Raw genomic sequence first — 20,799 nt, forward strand, 5'->3', positions numbered from 1 at the left:
TGGCTAAGGAACATTATATTGGTACCCTCTCATCTCACATTTCCATCATTGCTCCGCGTCTAAGTCATCCATTCTCTCTGGCTTGGAAGTACAAGACCGGGCAAGCGAGGTGGGAAATCTGTTGCACCCCCTTTTATTATTTTTAATCAGCCTTCAGATTGTGGCATTAACCGGAAGAATGGGGGGGGGCTGGTATGGGACAGGGTGAGAAGCGAAGAAACACATGGGCACGGTGCCATCCGTGCGCCCCCATATCCAAGCTCCGCAACTCCCTGCGGGGAGCAGAGGGTTAAAAGCTGAGTCTGACTTGGCCTCTTGGAAAGCTTTGGGGTTGCTGCCGCGCCTCCCGAGCATTCTTTTAAAGCAGAAATGTGGGAGGGACTCGGGGCGGGAGGGAGAGAGAGAGAGAGAGAAAGAGAACTCGAGGCGGGGGCGCAGCGCGCCAGAGCGCCGGGGACAGAGGCAGGCAAAGGAGGCAGGCAGGCGCGCGGGAGAGGAGGCGCTGGCGATCCCGCGAATTCATTACAGTAAACATCTCCCGGGGGTGGGGGTGTCAGCGGAGGTGGGGTTTGGGGGGCCACCACGGCGCCTACATTTAGCCCGGCCGCGTCCAACCGAGGAGACATCAGTGGCTGCAGCTTGGGGACCCACGCGGGGTCGGCGCCGCACTTGGAGCCAGCCCCGCTTCGGCCCCCGCGGGCTCCCCGCGCCCTGCGCCCCATTGTCGGCTGAACCCCTTGCCCGGTTCACCCGCCGCCCCCAGGGATCCCCGGGACTGCTGGAAACCAGGGAGCTGCTAGAGGGGACGCTTTCCACCGCCTTCTTTAACGCTTCCAAATTTCCCCACCCGCTGGGGACGCTTGAGCTTGAAAAGGGGGTAAAAGCAGAAGCTGGGGGGCCTTGGCGGCCAAAGCCCCCCCGAGAAAGTGGCATGCCCCAGTCCTGGAGGCGGAGGTGGCGGAGGACGGAGGAAGACGATGCCGCGGCTCCGTAGGGGAGAAAGGCGAGGAGAGCGAGGCAGGCGAGTGGGGTGCCCGGGCGCCCGGCGGCTGCGGGGAGGCGCGCGCCGCTCTGAGGCTCCTCCGGCCTCCGCACCCCCGCACCCCGACGCAGCGGGCCCACCACCGGCCGGGCTTCTGCAGCCGCCTCCGTCGCCTCCACCGCCGTCCGCAGCTCCAAGCAAAAGTTTGGGCGTGGGTCGCTACGAGGCGCTGAGCGGGATCTGCAGCCCGGCTGGAAGGAGACCTGGACAACCTTCGCAGGTAATGGGCACCCCCAAACCTTCCGAGTCCTCCCCCTATTCTGCCGGCCTCCGCTTTTCCACCAAGGCGCCTTTCCACCCTTCTTGCTGGTCGGTATTGCTGAAACTAACTGGGAGGCGAAGTTCTGGATCCCAGGGATGGGTCCCTAACTCTGAAGACCCATTGCTAGGGTAGAGACCCTGGCGGCTCTATCCGCAGCAGGGTCGGTTCGGGGTGGGGGTGGAGGTTGATATCCCCCCCCCCGGAGATTGAATGATTCCCCTTACTCCCTTCTCCCCGCTGGTACCCCATCTTGTAGTTCGTTGGAAATTTAGAATGTGGCTGCTGGGGACTTTTAATACTGTTCAGTCCAGGCAAGCGTTGCATGGATTTCATTCACGCCCACCTTATCAGCCCCTGCACCCTCTTTCTCTTTTAAAAAGCAATTAGAGCCCACTCCCCTTCGCCCACCCCTTATAGCTACTGCAGGAAAAAAAGCAAATGTGGGTACGCGTGTGCGCGCCTGTGTGCGCGCGTGTGTGCGTGAACATTGCAAGGGGAAAAAATATCTTCCTCCTTTGGACATGTCAGGTTTCAGGGCTTCCTCCATTCATTCACCTTGTGGCGTCATAAAAGAGGAACTTTGGAAGTCACATTGTGATTGAAGGTTGACAGGGAAAGCATTAACCATTGATGACCTGGATTTGCGGTGTGTGTGTGTGTGTGTGTGTGTGTGTGTGTGTGTGTTGGGGTGTATGGGTGGTTAGGTATTGCAGCCAGATTGATTTTTCCCCCTCCTTGGCAGATACACCTTGGTGCTGGGAGAGTATGGGGGTTCACTGATGTGGGGGTTGGGGTTTCCAGTGAAAGCTGAAGCCAGGGCTTTGGAGAGAAGCCCATCTTGTTTCTGGACAGCACCACTTCTGGGGCTAAGAAAATCTCTCCTGCTTTGCACTAAGAGAATGATTTAAACCCCAGCTCCCCAGAGCCCCCTTTCCCCTGGCTGAGTTTTAAGTTTTGAAGCAGCCCAGTATTAGCTCCTGCTACCATCTCATCTTTATTGTGATCATTATTAATTCACCTGGAAATTCATCGAGCTTTCTCTTGTAAATGGAAGTCTCCAAGAGCTTTTTGATTGATTTTAGTGGAAGGAATCTCTTGTAAAGCTTACAGTAAGCTAATCAAGTGCAAGGCACAAATCCGTGTAAATGCTCACGCCAAGTGCAAGGTGCTGATTAGATTTCTTTACATGCTGCATTTGCTATGCAAAGCCTCTTGCAAATGGGAGCTTTTGCTCCCCACACTCAGTTGGGAGGCTTTTTAATCTCAAGGGGCTTCAGGGAGCTTTGGGTCATGTCCACTGGCTTGTTGGCTTATTGCTAAATTTATTCCGTCTAACTTCTCCCAGCCAAAAGCTAATACGAAAGATTGCATTCATATCTGGATCAATATTATCTGTGGGTTTAAGTGGTACGTACGATATTGAAATCTCTAAAGGAACGACTCCCTAAACATGTGGAGAGATACAGACTGCAGGTTGGCATTTGCCGAATGATATACTTGGTTGTAGGGATACACATTTTTAGGCCAGCATCAACAGTATTAGAAATTAACTTTAAAAATGACTATGTAATATGCACCAATTTCAGACAATTTATAGGCTATGATGGTAAAAGGGATTGGATTGAGTGGGGGTGTAAAGTACATACCATGAAAAGTTGTTTATTTCTCTACATTTTATTCTCTCCCTAATACAACTTTTCTTTCTCCTTTCCTCAAAAGCCTGAAAGATGATAGGGTTAAACCATTTAAGGGTCTTTACTAAAAAGGATTGACAATGCACCACAGCACTATAATGTTCAGTTGTGAATTTCTGGGACTGGAAAATACTGAAAGATGAAATTTCAGGAACTATCTTATGACTGTCAGTAGCAACAGAAATTGTGAGAACTGGGTGAGCTGTATCGCAACATAGACTATGACAAACCTAGCAGGGATAAAATGCTGTTGCTGTTTTTAATTTTTTTTTAAATAATATCCATGTTTAACACTTTAGTAATTTCATTCCACTTTTAGAAATTCCAGGGGATGCTTCTAAATGAATATTGCAGATTCTCAAATGACCCTATGTTGGAGACCCCCAAGCTAGCTCTGGTTTGACCTGCAGGCTAGATTTTTAAATGACATGGTTGTCTCTGACTTTGACTTGCACAATCTAATTGGAACCTTCTCTGATGGATGCTGTAGTTACATTTATCTTCTGGCCAGTGGAGAGTTTGATTTAGAAGTTTAGCCTATTTCCCCAAAGCAGCATTCTTCCTTCTCACTTTGAAGCTGTGGTTCCAAGAGAGGGTTAAGTACTGGCAAGTCCAGAAGCCTTACCCTGTAGAAACCTGCTGTGACCATCTGATCTAGTTGGACTTTTCAGCTTTATACTTACACCACCAAAAAGAAATGCTATTTCTGCTGTCATTTAAGTCTAAAGTTAAAAAAAAATAATTCAGGGTGAGCGATGAGCTGCTCTTGGTTTATCCTGTTTAGAAGATTCAAGAAAAGGTCAAGGTGATGTAATTTTATTTCTATTCAAGTCAGACTTTTCTGGATAATCATCCTTTGGCATCTTTAATTTCAATTCAAGTTCATTTTTCACTAGATTACTTTAATAACTTTGTGGTTTCTGCCACACTGATTCAAATTTAGTCCATTAGTGACCTCTATCTGTGAGAAGTGAATACTAGTTGTTTCTCTTCTCATCAGTCTGCAGATTGTGTGTGTGTGTGTGTGTGTGTGTGTGTGTGTGTGTGTGTGTGTGTGTGTGTGTGTGTGAAAGGCAGCTGTTCTCTTGGTCTTTCTGAGGAGTTAGAATTTTGGACTTATTTTTTTTTCTGAATCTTTAGCTCAGTATGGGCAATGCTATCTGTCTTACAGCAGGAACAAAAGTATGATAGGCTGTCTAGTAAATGGCTATTCCATATCTAATCAGCAACATGATCACTATAAATAAAACACTAGTGCTTTCCACTGCCAATAAAAGGATGGTACAGTAAGGTACAGTCATGTTTTCATACACACAAAGCTGCTGAATATAAGTAAACAGCATTATTTAAGTGCTTACATAACAAGGGAAACTTGAGACTAGCTCAGAGCATACACATAGAACATACATACAGTAGCGACACTTTCTTGTAGCAGTGTGCGCACATTTTTAAATTCCACTCTGCTTCCAGTGTGAACTTCTGGTATAGATCAAGGACAAGGTGGCCTGTGAGAAGAGTGTCTATGAACAGATGATCTTTTTAGGAGGCTTTTAACATCTTAGCTTTAATCCAGCTTTGTCTTCTGAGGGTTTTTAAATCAAAATTTCAATTTCAGTTGATTATTCTGAATGGTAATTGAAGACAAAGTTTGCTGAATTTCTTAGGTGGGTGGATACCATTATGTGACATTTTCCAGATGGTTTTTGATGTAGTGGTATTTAAGGGATATGGAATTTTAGGCTTTCTTTTTTTCCCTATAGGAGAAAAAGGTTTTAAGTAAAATATATTTTAAAAGACCCACTATTATTATTGTTATTAAAGTTAAACAACAAGTATAATACCTCAGCCATCTTCATTTCCTTCATCCTTCAAATTGTTGTTTTATTTATTTAAAATCATACATTTGTTTTCTTCTAAATATATGCATTGGGAATTGGAATAAGAATATGTCTAGCAATATCTTTTTACTCCTTTCAGCAAGCTACGTGACATCTCATTATTTATGTTTATAGCAAAGCACACACACTCACATACATACACACATCAAGAACTGTTTAAAGAGAGGAATTCTTTTCATGGTTTTCTATATGTTCCTTTTAAAAGAGCTATGACACAAATATTGTAATAAAAATATCCTGTGTTCCTCTGAATACAGAGACTTATTTCAGTTGCACGGAACAGTAAAACACTGTATTAGCAAAATAATCAGTGGTATTTTCAGTACATGGTCAAAATCTGTTAGATTTTTTTTTCCCCTGGCGAATTTCACATCTACTGGTCTTTTTTGGTTTGCTTTGATTCCTTCTACTGTGGCTCTTTGAAGTGATTCAAAACTAAACAGTAGCTACTTTTTTAGGGAAATTCATCATGTTATGTTCAGGATTCCAGAAGAGTTAATGATGCAGAAAAAGTCCTGTAAAACATCTTTCTAAAAGAAGTCCTTCTCTTGCAGGCTTCCCACTTATTGGCCTCCTGTACCATTTGCAGTGAATTGGAACTCCGTTCTTTATTTGTTTTTGAAATACCACCCCTAACTTAATTTAATGTGGGATGTGTTTTTGCAGAAGCAGGCACCACCAAGGGTCCCTGGTTGCTTGAACAAAGCTGTGTCACTTTTACAGATATGTACTAAGGGAAGGTCAAAGAAAATATCCTTGTATAAATTTACAAAGTCAAAAGGCCACATTGATGATGCTCAAACACTGGTCAGTTCTTCTGCTGACACTTAATCAGGGCACATTATTTGCTAGCAGTTTATTGGTTAAAAAGCTCCAACTTTTTTCTTTTCCAAAAACATTAACAAAATAAACTTCTGGCATTAGGCTCTCTTAGAACTGAGCAATTTTTCTCTCTTTTTAGTTTGCTTTTAGAGCATGTTCACAAAACTTGAAAAAGGGATCTCAGTTCCCTTGAGTTCATAGGTTAAGTATTATTTCTCAGTTCTCTTTATTAGACCTTTCAAGACACAGATGAAAGAATCTTCCATTTGAACCTTTTAAAAAACCTGAGGGCTTTTGGATTTTGGATTTCAGCCCCCTGAAAAATATCAGGTCCCAAAGTTCAGAAATGCCATTAGGCCTCAGCACACTGAAACCTTCAACAGAGAGAACAGCCCATTGGCTTCTATAATGGGTTCACAGATATATTGTCTAGTGAAGTCAACAGAGGTCGTACATCTGAATGAAAAACATCAGACCCGTGTCATTCCTAAAATAGGTCCATGTGCTGGTGTCACTCTTGGTCCCAGCTGCCTGTGGGCATCACTTTCATGAATAAATATCCCATTTCAAAATAGCCCCGGAGTTTCCTCATCAGGGCTTGGACTCAAATATTTTTTAGAAGGAAAGAATGCAGGGGATTATAATATTCCTTATGGATAAAGACATGGTGAAGAAAGGTGATATAGTAGATTGGGTAAACATTTGTCATCAAGATTTCAGGAAATTTTATTAGACTAGAAAGAGAACATAAATTTTAAAGTCCATTCATACCTACTATTTCCCAACTCCTTGTTAATAATTGTTGTTCTCTCATACAGGGGAATGAAAAATATTACTTCATTTAATTCTCACAATGACCTCTGGGATTATTATAAGAAAGTTCTACTGGCCCATTTCTCCTAAGATATCTGCAATTAGCAAGAAGTTCATGTCTATCATAAGATGCACAAAATTTTTCTTTAATTTATTGAATTCATACTGGATGATGAACATATAATTCCATGACAAAGATAGTTACAAGTCTCCAAAACATTTAGGACATTTTGATCCATATGATCTTATTCCAAATGACCAAAGTTGCCTTAACATATATGCCTATATATATTTCTTAAAATAATATTTAACTATCTCCAATACCATCTTTGATTCAAATTTGCCTTATAAGAATACATTTTTGTATAATAAAAAAATCCATGATCTGGGACTTGAACAGGTTGTGGAAGTCATCAGTAGGAAAGCTGTTTGAGAGGAAAGAAGAGCTGTGTTTATATAAAGAAAGTCTACAGTCTCCTGTCAACACAATGCTTTCTATATTTATGACCTTGTATGAATTACTTAATCTCCTGGAGACTTAATTTTCTCTCTACCAAATTCAACAGGGTTGTTGTGGGGTCAAATAAGATTAATGTGCATGCAAATACCTAGCTAAAAATATGGTGTTGTATTCCCCCCAAAAGAGACATTATTCAAATCGGGTTTTCACTGGTTGACTGTCATCTGCTAGTTCTGAGTTTTAGATATTTGGCAACCAACACCAAGTCTTCTGCCCTGAGGAATTTTTTTCATTTGTTTGTGCGAGGGATCTTGTCTGATCATTGCAGAGAGCCTTGTACATTACTTCTTCTGTTCATGAATGGTGCATTAGCTTTATGATTTCTGTCTATTTTGATGCATGTGTTCTTTTCAAGATCAAGGGGAATTAGATAGAATCGGGTCCAAGGGCCAGAATTCTCTTCCTTGACAGCTTGGCTTGATGTTGGAAACTGAACTTATCGCAAATGGATTCCACTGAGGATTTTTTGGGAAGAAACCATCAACATTCCCTGAAGTAAGGTTGTTTTGCTTTTTTGGCTGGATTTTTACTTTGGCCATCCAAGTTACCTTTTGTAAAACCACAGTCATTAATAGAATATCTGATGATTTCTAAAACTTTTGTTTCTCAAAATAAGGCATCTAAGGCAAATGAATCCATCACTTGGCAGAACTCCTGAACCTATTTTCAGTAGAGAGGAAGATCTGATTTATTAGGACACCAACATAATTCCCCAAACTTGGCCTTAATTTGACTTTGTTAGTGTCATAACTTATTTATTCAGGTTTTTTCAGCTCTATTTTTATAATTGTGAAATCTGAAACTAGTTAAATTTTGAATGTTTTAGGAGTTAGCATTTTCATTTCACTTCTATAGATGTGTATACCCATAAGTTTTGAACAGTTTAAGTTTTTATATTTATAGGTTGCTTAATTGAAGCATGACTAAAACAGCTTATGTGAATATGTGTGCTTATAATAGCTGCCTAGGCCATGGTTATTGATTAGAAGGAATATTTTAGATACTTAATTAAATGACAATCTAGCAATGTTATTCAGTTTCTGAATTTGTTCTTTGCCAGTTTTGATACTTGATATTTTTTTTCTTGAAGCTGATTCATGCTTTAGTAGTAGGTTTCAAAGTATGTAGACCTTTAAGCACTAAGGTGCTGTTAAGCCACACTTATATGTGATGAATGACTTTCATAGTTTAGCAAAATTAATCTGAATACCTTTTGTTCTGGCAGTGCTGTCTGATCATTAAATTACTTGAAGAAGAAACATATTTGCTACTACTCTGAAGAGTCCTGCTAAAAACCAAGAAGAATATAGGTAAATAAAAGCAGCTAGTGTGCATTTTTCTTGCCCTTTGAAGTGCACAAAGTTATCTTATGCTAGGGGGAGAACTGTTATACCCTTAAGGTAGCTAGTGCAAATTTAGCCCATCAGGCTCTAAAATATTAGAATGAGATAACTCAATTTTTTATTTTATGAGAGATTTTTTTTCTGTTAGGTCCTAGGCAGTGGTCCTCCTTTCCTCTCCTGTGGGCCACATATTGTATTTGTATCTGTTTTGTTTCTTCATTGCAAAATAAGATATATGCAGTGTGCATAAGAATTCGTTCATAAGTTTTGTTTTTACTATAGTCAGACCCTCCAATGGTCTGAGGGACGGTGAACTGTCCCCCTGTTTAAAAAGTTTGAGGATCCCTGTGAGCAACTGACTATAAATAAAACAAAAAATGCAGTGAAGTAACATAATTTTGTGTGAATGCATAGTACTTGTGAAAAATTTACTATTCTTGCAGACTCAAAAGTTAGACACCAGACTATGAAGAAAGAATTTTCATTTTTTTCATATGGTTTTCCTTACTTAACCATGAGGCAGGCATGGAAAACTTTTGAAAATACAAACATAAGAGTATAGGAGAGATTCCGCTTGAAGGTTCTGAACCTGGTAATAGAGAGAGAAAAACCCAAAATCTAATTGCTCCACAGCGCCACAGCTGTGTACATGACTGAATATAGGTTCTTCAATACTGAGAAATGAGTTATGAGGGCATTGTACTAAGGAGAAAATCTTTGAGGATTGTATTTCATTCTAAGAGTGACTCTGTCCCTTTTTGAGTTTAAAAACTTGGACAACTTAAATGATGTCTTTCATGTCTGGGGGGATAGTATAGTGAGTAGGGTGCTTACCAAGCATGCAGCCAACCCAGGTGTGATCCCCAGAAAAATCATATGGTGCCCTGAGCCTGCCAAAAGTGAGTGATTCCTACATGCAGAGCCAGCAGTAAGCCCTGAGCACTCAGGATGTGCCCTCCACCAAATAAATAACATCTTTTTCCTTTGTCTCTTAAAATCTAAAGTGGGACAGCATCCTTTTTCCTCACAGAGCTGTTCTGAGGATTGAGAAAATGATGTAAAAGATTCAGCTCTCTGGCAAAAGCAGAGACTGAATAAATGATGATGGATAACCCTTATCTTTTTGTAAATTGATAATGATTCCAATCTTGCTACTCACTTTCTTTACTATACATATGTTCATATATTTATATATAACTTTATTTATTCATACACATTTTTGCCACTTTTCTGGAATCCTATCAAATGATTTGGGAGCTTTACATAAGTTCTCTCACAGGATAAGTTATTTCTTCAAAATAAAATTGTATTATTTATGCATTTAACAGGGCAGGACAAGGACAGCAAAGGAAATAAGTACTTACACAGTGCAGAATGAGCTCATGGAATTGTCTAGGTTAGGTTGATGGTGGACGAAGAGCCAGAGAAAGAGGAAGGGCAGAAATGAGGAAGTGTCTCAGTTTGGAAAAGCAGAAAGTAGCTTTATCAATATTATTTTAAAATGGTAGGTAGATTCTTTTGCTCATAAAGAACATAGTTTTTTCAAGTTGCAGGGTACTACCCATGTACATTATTGACTATATATTCTTCCATTGGTGACCAATAGCCACAGCTATTATGACACTGGGCACAGTGCCCTCTAATTATTTTGTCTTTTTCAGTATAAGGTGATTTTTATTGGGATCCATTTGTAACACTTACTTTCCACATTCATCATACACTTGAATGCTGGCACAGTAGCAGAAATGCTTTATTGTAGAAGACTAGCATGTCAGTTATTGTTATGTTTATAAAATGCTTATTCTGTACCTGAAGATAATTTTATATACCATGCTTGTTTAAGATAGAGGTTGAGTCAAAATGATGTTAAAAGTATGATATGAAAGTATTTATTTGAGAAAGTAAATTTGTATTAATCCAAGAAGAGCTACTTACTGTGTCTATGACATATTTTTTAATAAATACCATGCAAGAGACAGCTAAATATACAAATTTCTGATATTATTTTTAGTTATGATTATAATTGCTGGTATACATAGAATGTTTTTGTATCATACTCAGTAATTAAGACTTAGAATTTTTGACAATATGAATCTGTAATATTACTAATGCATAAAGTAATATTTAGCAAGCTATTAGGTTAGAACATAAAATTATATTTAACCAGAGACACTTAAGACTCTAAGCCTAGAAACACAGCTTTTCTTGTTAAGAACACATAAAATATAATGTAATATATATACACATATAATTAATCAAATTGGTGCAGAGGGAACAAGGCACTAGAGTGTATTTTCAAAGCTGTTAACATCTTAGTAAGTAGCTTCTGAACCAACATTCCACTCAACATGAAACAATAAGACCTTGTTTTGCTACTTTAGAACATGTAAGAGAGATTAACATTCTTTGAGAAATGGTTTAAAAACAATTTTTTAAAAAAATCAAAATAGGTAATGAACAGTTCAGTAGTGCTGACAACAGTGGAATTTGAAACTCGATTTCAGTAATCTCCGAATTCCTAAGTAACACTAGAAAGTCATCTGTTCAAGTCATAAGCTTGAACCAGTGGAGTTGATAAAGGTTCTTTACTTTCCTTTGGGCCAGGCAACAATGATTTGCTCTGGACATTTGGGGTACCCTTCCAAAGGGGACCCTATGCCTGCAAACAAAGTTTTGCTTTTCCAATTTGTCCGAACCATATCAATTGGTTAAAGGACTTGTTAAGAGTGTAGGTCCCTGGGCTCTAGGACCTGAGATTCTAATTAATTAAGACTATGATTCAACCTGAGAGGAAGATCATAACTCCTAGGATTAGAAATAACTAACTAAAATACTTTTTATTTTATCTTTATTCCCCTAAAATAGAAAGTGGGGTTGGAAAGATAGTTCAGTAGGTAGGGTGTTTGCCTTGCATGTGACTAACCAAGGTTCAATGTTCAAATTCCTAGAGCCTACCAAGAATGATTGCTGAGTGAAAAGCCAGGAGTAAACCCTGAGTAATATCATGTGTCCTCAAAACAAAACAAACAAACAAAAAACGACATGCAAAGAAAACCATAGAGATTTCAGTGGCTCTAAAAAAAAGAAAACCTCTCATTTATTGTTACCTAAATTTCTGATAGAACTATATGTACCTATTTTGTACACGGAAATATTGCCCAATTTTACCAAGTGAACATTCAGTGGGGCCAGGTATCAGGGCTGGTTTCACTCTTGGCAATCTGATTCTCCTTTCAGAGTAGTCTGCCATCATTCATCAAAGTTCCCAGAGTTCATTTTATAAATCACTTCTTATTGCCATAGTAACCTGCTGCTTGGATTTCTTGTCTCTCTCGTTAAGTCTACCTACATTTCTGAGATGACACAGATCTGTGGGCAATTTGTTTCTCAAACCAAACTCATTCTCAAGGACCCATTTCCCACACTCATAATCTAAAGAGGTCAAGGCAAGCTCCACTGTCCCCTCCTCATTAAACAAACTTTTTTTTCCCCTTTAGATATATCCAAATGTCATCTTTCCTACTAGTGAAAATGAATCACTCCTTTCTTTGGACTCTGATAACAATTTGTTTATCTCTTATTCATTTACCTTCATGTTTTATTATGTCTCTTCACTTGTTTCCATCACCCTTCAGATTTCAAGGATGTTGGCTCTTTCATTCACATCCAGTACATAAGTGGAATTGAAGGAAACAATGCATAATTGTGCTGGTCTCACTTAGAAGAGAAGAGTTATAATCTAAAGGGAAGGGACTGTTTCCTCAGAAATACTTTTTTTATTCCCAAAGATATATTACTTATTACCTTTCTTCCTAACTTAAAGAAAGTTTGTCAGGCAAGTGCTCACTGGTTAACTTGTGCCTAAATATCGTCAAGTTCATAAAAATCACAAATAAGGAAACTTTGGTGCGTTCCTGGAACATCTCCTTAATGAAGAGATAATTTTACTTATAATATATCTTTCTTGGGGCCAGAGTGGTGGCACAAGTGGTAGGGCATTTGCCTTTTGTTCTAACCCAGGAAAGACCGTGGTTTGATCCCCCAGCATTCCATATGGTCCCCCAAACCAGGAGCAATTTCTAAGTGCATAGCCAGGAGTAACCCCTAAGCATCACTGGTTTTGGCCCCAAAAAAAAAAACAAAAAAAACAGAAAGATATCTTTCTTGCACTGAGGAAAGCCATCAGTTAAAGATTTGTTAAGGCAGATGTCGTTTTCCTGATTTTCCAGAGAACGAGAAGTTTAGCTTATTTCATGACTTTTATATATGTTTCTTGGAATAATTACAGAAAGCACATTGAAGAATTTATGAAACATCCATATACATTCTTTACTAGAATGTTTGTTTTATATTTTTTATTTTGTGGACTTTATCCTATATATAGCTGAGAAGTCTGATTTTCCAAAGGAGCAAAAAAGTATAGAAAATATTACTCCTCTGTCATTATTTTTACAAATCAGAATCCTCTCATGACTTCCTGGTCTGCACTATAAAGGGCATCTGAAAGAAAAATGGTTTCTTGTGATTGTAGTGATAGTATTGGACTTTCCATCTTTCTTGTTAACCCAAATACAGTTCTAACACATTGTCAATGTATAGTGGATTTTCAGTTCATTCGTTTCTTGCATGTATGTGGAATTTATCCATATGGACATATATATGAGATGGAAATATATACACACATACTCTACCAGTGGTCCTTAAACTATGGCCGCGGGCCACATATTGTATTTGTATCTGTTTTGTTTCTTCATTGCAAAATAAGATATATGCAGTGTGCATAAGAATTCGTTCATAAGTTTTGTTTTTACTATAGTCAGACCCTCCAATGGTCTAAGGGACAGTGAACTGGCCCCTGTTTAAAAGTTTAAAAGTTTAAAGTTTAAAAGTTTGAGTGCCTAGACACTCAACTTATTTTTCCCCAGTAAAAACAGGGAATGAATAAAGATTCAAACAGAAGTTTCATAAAAGAGTGAAGAACAGGAGCTGGAAAATAGTACAAATGGCATAAGTCAGGCTCCTAAGGACCTCTAAGAACCACCAGGAGTGATCCCTAAGCATGGAGAAAGAAATGAAACTTGAGAACCTCCAGATGTGTAATACCTCTCCCAAATCTTTTTCTGCCCCTACCATAATCCTTGGACCCATAAGTGGTTTTTATTTTTTTCAACAACAATTTCATTGCCACTAGGAAATACATGGAATAAGTCTCGAGATGTTTTTGCCAAGACATTGTGTTTTAAAATGATAGACTTTAGGAGCTAAAGTGTAAGCACAGTGGTAGGGCATTTGCCTTGCACACAGCTGACCCAGGACGGACCTGGGATTCGATCTTCATCATCCCATATGGTCTCCTGAGCCAGGAGCAATTTCTGAGGCAAAGCCAGGAGTAACCCCTGAGTATTATTGCCAGGTGTGGTCCAAACCCAAAAACAAACAAACAAACAAACAAGTTAGGCTTTAAATACTGAAGATTTTATAATAGTTTATGGAATGATTTGGAAATAATACTTGATTTTGTTGAATATTCACCCAACGCCAGCACATTCTCATCCAGGAAACTGATACCAACAATAGTAACATCACTTTACAGTAAAATTAATTAACAGAAGTAATAATGAAGGAGCCGTTAATAGATCAGGACTATTTACATTACAGATTATATAGGTTACACATATTATCAATTGAAATCTTCCCAGGACTGTTCTAATAAATAAGTTCTGTTTAGTAGCATTTTGCTACTCATGCAGAAAAATACAATCTTCTTATGTGGCTTTTATTATTGTGTCATTATTGTTACTTATCTTCATAAAATAGTTGAACACAGTGTAGTTCCTAAAGTCAGCTCTAAATTTATTTTTCCATGACCTGTATGTTAAACTCAGGGTGATGGCTCATTGTCTAGAGAGTAATTTGTCACTGGGTTATGCATATCAGACATTTTTATTCAACCACAATGTAAAAAGCTGTTTGAACTTATCATGCTTAAATTTAAAAGATTCTTGTGTTTCTCAATGAATTTCTGCAAAACAGAAAGAGGGAAGTATCACTCATTTAGAAATAGAACAGATTGGGGCCCGAGTGGTGGCGCTAGAGGTAAGGCTTCTGCTTTACAAGCACTAGCCTAGGACAGACTGAGGTTCGATCCTCCCAGCGTCTCACATATTCCCCCCCCCCCAAGCCAGGAACCATTTATCAGAGTTTATTCAGGAAAACCCCCTGAGTGTCAAAGGGTGTGGCCTAAAAATAAAACCAAAACAACAACAATAACAACAACAAACAATAGAACAGGACAGAATGTTGCCTGTTTTCTGTATTTTAGGAGCTCTGCCTGCAGGTTTCTAATGGTAAATTCCTACTTTTATCAGAGAAAACACTTTATTTTCTTTTACCCATTTTACCAGCACTGTAATAAATAAGTTATACATGTTGATTGGAAATTCTTCTCTTTTTCTCTGTGGGGGTGAGAAAGGACAATGGAATGGCCAGAAGATAGGCACTGGCCCAACGTGCGTAGCCTCTATTCTAGAAATATTGGAGAACTGGCCTCTTTATTTATATAGGTCAAAGTCTTACTATATCTCCGTGGTACCACTCATGTGGCAATCTTAATTGGGTTAAAAAAAATAAATCCAGAGATGAACTAGAAGAGATTGTTCCATATTTACAATTTGCAAGAAGTATTTAAAAGTTCAGTATGTGCTTAAGTCTTTACTCCAGTGAATTTTATTTTTTACCTCCTGTTCCTCTTTCTCTCAGTTGCTGAACTTATCTCTGCAGCTATCAAAAGTTTTTATTTTTTTAATGAATTTGAGGATTATTGTTAAGGTTCTTTGCTCCTTTGTTGTTGTGGGTCCCACATAAAAATGAATACTACTATTTAAATCCTTATTTCTGAATTTCTGAATTTCTTTGTTGGCAGGTAGGCCATAGCCATAGTTGTCTTTTTTGTCTTTATATCTTTATGAAGCAATTTGATGGGCAGCAGCAGATTATTCTTGTCTTGGATTATTCTACATGAGCTCAGTTATGAGGTTGTTTTGAAATCAGGCACTACCATGACATGGAATAAGTTTAGTAAACGGTTCCTTGGCCCGTTAGTTCCACTGCTACATGAAAACACTGGCTCTGGGAGAGAGAGAGAGAGACAGAGACAGAGAGAGAGAGAGAGAGAGAGAGAGAGAGACAGAGAGAGACAGAGAGAGACAGAGAGAGACAGAGAGAGAGACAGAGAGACAGAGAGAGACAGAGACAGAGAGAGACAGAGACAGAGACAGAGAGAGACAGAGAGACAGAGAAAGAAACAGAGAGAGACAGAGAGACAGAGAGAGACAGAGACAGAGAGACAGAGACAGAGAGACAGAGACAGACAGAGACAGAGAGACAGAGACAGAGAGACAGAGACAGACAGAGAGAAGAGAGAGAGAGAGAGAGAGAGAGAGAGAGAGGAGAGTACAGTGGGTAAGGTACTTACTTGCCTTGCTTGAGCAAATCAAGGTCAATTCCCAGCATTCTGTATGGTTTCCAGAGCATCACCAGGAGTAATTCCTGAGTGCAGATCCAGGAGTTATCCCTTAGCATTCCCAGGTGAGACTCAACAAAGAAAACAAAAACAAATCAACAAAAAGAAAAAAAAAAACACTAGCTCTGTTTGGCCCTCTGTGAGGTTTCTATAAATGACTATGGGAGTTCAGCTGAATTGGGTGGAACCCAAATATTTGCTACACGCAGTTTGCAAATGAGAAATGATGAATCCATAAATATATATATATGTGTGTGTGTGTATGTGTGTATATATATGTGTGTGTGTATATATTACTCATGTCATTGCTATTGGAAATGGCTTCTTAAAACATTGCAATTATCTATCTGTGACACTGTCACTCTTATTTTTCCACTCTGAATGTTGAACTCACTTGTATTTTATTTTTACACTTCAGCACTGGTATATTTTAGAATAAATTAATTAATTTTAGTCAAATTGTGTTTATGCTTACTTCTTTTTTCCCCCTTTGGTTTTGGATTTTTTTCTTTGGGGAACATACCCAGTGATGTTAGAGTTCCAGGAATTTGCCCAAATACTTTGTCTCTACTGTCTCTGAGCTTACTAATGGCAGAGTGAACTCACAAATGCCCGCTTAATGCCTGCTAAATGGATGAGCAACCAAATTGGATGTGATTCCATCCTACCTCTGTTATGCTTACATACAGCACACATCTAACTATATATAATAATGTTCAATATATGTTCAATATTAGATGCATTCTTATAAATTGATTTGTAAAAGTATCTTACATATTTGCACATTTTAAAATTATTTAAAGAAGAAACTACCTTTGTTACCTCTTTGGAATATGTCCCCATTACATTATAGTCATAGTTTTGAACAATGAGAAGGCATGACATTTCCAACAGCATCAGCAGCTCTCTTTGTAAAACTAGTCTTCCCAGGCCTCTGGCCAAAAAGCTTATAAAAATAATTAAATACATTAGAACTTGATTTATATGGTATTAGATTCTTGTAACTGAGGCCTGCTCATGAAAAATCATGGTGTGGTAGTTTATACTGAAAGAGATGCTTGTGATATATGGCAGACTCATAAACTCCAACTTGCAAGAATCTTTGAAGACAGCTGGATAGTTCGAAATATATAGAAATCACATGCTTTATTTTTATTATTCCCAAATTGTATTCTTTTAAAAAGGGGACAGCATAATGGTGTAGGAGGGGGGGTAAGGGGTGACCATGGAATTTGGATTCAGACAGACTGAACTTGAGTCTCACTTTTGCCTCAGCCAGCAGGAATAACTTGAGCATGTTTCTTTGTCTTTACATTTGTTTCCTTGGCTTTTAAGTAGAGGAACAAAACAAAACAAAATGTAGTGTTGGATCTCTGTGACGAATAGATTAGTGGATGCCTGACACATAACGAATCATAGTATTACATCCCTCCCCTTTTGCCCTTCAACTTTAAATAATAGGAATGTTGGGGCTTATACTTGGCTATGGTAGGATATAGTTTTCATGAGGAATAAAGCAGTTCAGCAATCCTGTATTATCTCCCCAAAGGATATCCATGCAAAGCTAGGGTACTTTTTTTTACCCCGTTTCTCTGGAAAAATGTTTTTTTTTTGTTTTTTGTTTTTTTTTTTTGTTTTTTTTTTTTTTTGAGAAGAGTCCAGTAGAGGACAAAAACCCCTAAGAACTGCCACTATACCTTCTTAATTAGGACAATTAGTATTGAAGATCTTTAAAATCACATCCCTTTCTGGGTAAGGGGTAAAAAAGTTTCCATCAGGATCATCACCTCAAAACCTATGGGTACCTTGGATTATTTAAAAAAAAGTCCAGGGAAAACTGCTCTTAAAAACAATAGCCAACAGAGGACTCTGCCTTATCAACTGAAAAAAACGGGGGGGGGGTTCCCCTACTAAATTCCAACTTGTCACCATATACATGAAAGTAGCAATGCTTATAATATATTCTGCAGGGACAATACTCTAAGTGTTTCCATGAGGTGAAATTCTCAAGTAAGAGCTTCTAAAAATGAACATTTACTTGTAGAGAACCCTAGGGAATGTCTGTTTGGAAACAGGTAAATAGCAAAACAAAAGACATTACAAAGAGGGGAGCAAAAATAGTCAGGCCAAGTAAATAATTTTACTGCAGACTGTATTGTCAGAAAGGAGACACATTTCATATACCATGAATGACCAATGCACTTCTAATTGGCTAATGAATATATTTTCTGTTTCTGAATAATATTAGTGTCAACCTGAGTTATGAAAGCTTTCTTTATATTAAAATCCAACAGTAATGCAAAATTGTATTCATAGACTTCTTTTCTAGTTAAAAGTCAGCATTGGTACATACAACCTTTACCTAGATTTTGTTCTAAAGACTTCTCCACAGATTGGAAACAATTTTTTGAGGTAAAGGTATAGAATATAAAACATGTTTTTTTAATATTTACTTACATTGATTGTATTTTTCTTTTCATGGAAATATGTATATTGTATAAAATGATTGGAAACCTATACTATTTTTCATAGGAATTTCTAGCATTAATGAATTAAATTAAATTAATTTCTTTCATTAATGGTAATTAGAGAGAAAATAAATGCCTCTGTGATTTAACTTAAATTTGACCCACTTCTGCCTGAGATGTGTTACAGGCGTTAAGGAACTAGCTTGGTTCTGTCCTGGGCACTGCATTTGGTCTTTTGAGCTACCAGATATATTCCTTGACCACAGTATCCAGAGTAAGCCCCAGGTACCACCATGTGTGTCCCCAAATACCTCCCCACAACAAAAGTTTGATCTTTTTTTAAATTGTTTTTAATTTGTTTTGTTTTTGTTTTAGTTTAGGGGCCACAAATGGAGGTACTCAGGGATTAGTCCTGGTTCTGCACCAAGAATTACTCCTGGCTGCATTAGAGATCTATATAGGGTAACAGGAATTGAACCCAGGTCAGCTGCATGGAAGGCAAATGCTTTACCCTTCTGTATTTTTTTGTTGTTGTTGCTGTTGTTTTTGGGCCACACCTGGTGATGCTCAAGGGTTACTCCTGGCTATGTGTTCAGAAATCGCTCCTGGGGAAATTGCTTGGGGGACCATATGGGAAGCGGGGGGGGGGGGGATCGAACATCCTAGGCTAGCACGGACAAGGCAGATGCCTTTCTGCTTGAGCCACTGCACCAGCTCCACCCTTCTGTATTTTTATTCCAGCTTCTATTTGGTTTTTCTACTATGGACACATTTATAGTAATTAGATTCTTCCCCTTTGATAGTTCTAGATCTTTAAATCATTAACAGAATTTACTTGAAAATAGATATCAAATATAATTTCAAAATTATAAACTTGTAGTTAAGGAGATAAATATATATACATATATATATATAAATTCCATGTCAATTCTTAATTTTATTTAATTGTATAATATATTTTTACCAGAAATCTTGACCCAAAAAAAGAAGAGATTTAAGCTTCAAGTAACAGGTCTGTATAAAATTAAAATTAACAATGCATTGCTGACTTGGGTGGAGACAGTTGGTGTCTACGATTCTGGTAAACAGGAGCATTAGTTGCAATTGAAGGGCTATAGGACTATTACATCAAATCATATTATGAAGAATTAGGAGTTTAATAAGGGTGCAGATAGGCACTAGCGGAACCAACCCTTTACTAGGTTCAGTTAAGCATTGGAAACTTAGCAATATTATTATTATTAATTATTATTATTTTGCTTTAGGGTCAGCACTGGTCAGTGCTCAGGGCTTATACCAGGAATCAAGCCTGAATAAGACACATGCAAGACAAAAGCCCTGTCCTCTGCATTATTTCTTGGGCTCACACCCAGAACTAATTAGCAAATATTCTAGTATATCATTTATTTTTAAAAAGGGTAAGTATCTTTGATATTTCAGATAAAATTAGAGGTAATATGTGTCTGTCTTGATTTTCCTAATTCAGATGCCTAAGTAATTCCCCTCAAAGCTCTCAAGGGCACAGCCATCAGGGTTAGCTGTGAAGGTCATACAGGCCTCTTCAAAGAGAGAATAGGTTCCTCTTACTCCCTCTAGAACCTCAGCAAAGATGAATAGTTCTTTCCTGACACAGAAGTTCCTAGGTGCCAGCAAGTAAGACTGAAAGGTCTTTAGGTTTATGGCAGGATCTTTAAGTCTGATTGTGAAACATCTGAAACAAGGAACTATGCCAGAAATCATGCCAAGAGGCCTAACCTGCTGTGACTAATGAGTTTTGTTGCTCTTGTGTTAGATGCTGTGCCACTGCATTGAGGCTCTGAAAAATTGACCGGCCTAATCTCTAGGAACTAATTTTAGAAGGCAACGGGATAATGGAATTTTTGATCCAATGTGAGATATGAGTCATCCAAAAACTTAACTGTGAGAATTTTGTAAATTAAAGGTATTCACCTCAACAGTGTACCCAGCAGGGGAAAAATAAGCCACCTTTCTCCTTTTAACTTTTTTTCTCTTAACTTGGATGAGATCTTATGAAAATCTGCATTAAGTCATTGTTCTGAAATGCACAACAAGCTCTCCTGCAGCATTGGATTTAATGGATATTTCAGTATTGAAGGTTAGAAAGCAAATGGGGTATGTCTTTAGTAATGGTTGACTTTTATATGTTTGCTCCCAGATATTCTTCTCTATATGTGTCTTTCATTGTCTCTCCCAGTATCTATCTCTCTGTCTCTTTGTCACTGTTTCTGTCTCTCTGTTTCTGTCTCTGTCTTTGTCTCTGTTTCTCTATCTCTGTTTCTGTCTGTTTGTATATCTCTTTTTCTCTCTTTTTCTTTTTTGTGTTAAGGTCATATAAAGGTCATCTGTCATTCTTGAAATCCTTGGCATTATGGGCCTGTTATTTATACTTTTACC

General features: G+C 38.4%; 1 protein-coding gene across 1 annotated transcript in view; it reads left to right on the forward strand.

Moving 5' to 3' along the window:
* The first annotated feature begins 766 nt into the window (after positions 1–766).
* The window catches only part of FLRT2 (fibronectin leucine rich transmembrane protein 2), a 102,204-nt gene continuing 82,171 nt past the window's right edge, over positions 767–20,799 (forward strand). The window contains exon 1 of the mRNA XM_049770573.1: positions 767–1,262. The gene's annotated coding sequence lies outside the window, so the exon portion shown is untranslated. The remainder of the gene's footprint in view (positions 1,263–20,799) is intronic.

This window comes from Suncus etruscus, chromosome 3, assembly GCF_024139225.1.
Source record: "Suncus etruscus isolate mSunEtr1 chromosome 3, mSunEtr1.pri.cur, whole genome shotgun sequence".
Taxonomy (NCBI): domain Eukaryota; kingdom Metazoa; phylum Chordata; class Mammalia; order Eulipotyphla; family Soricidae; genus Suncus; species Suncus etruscus.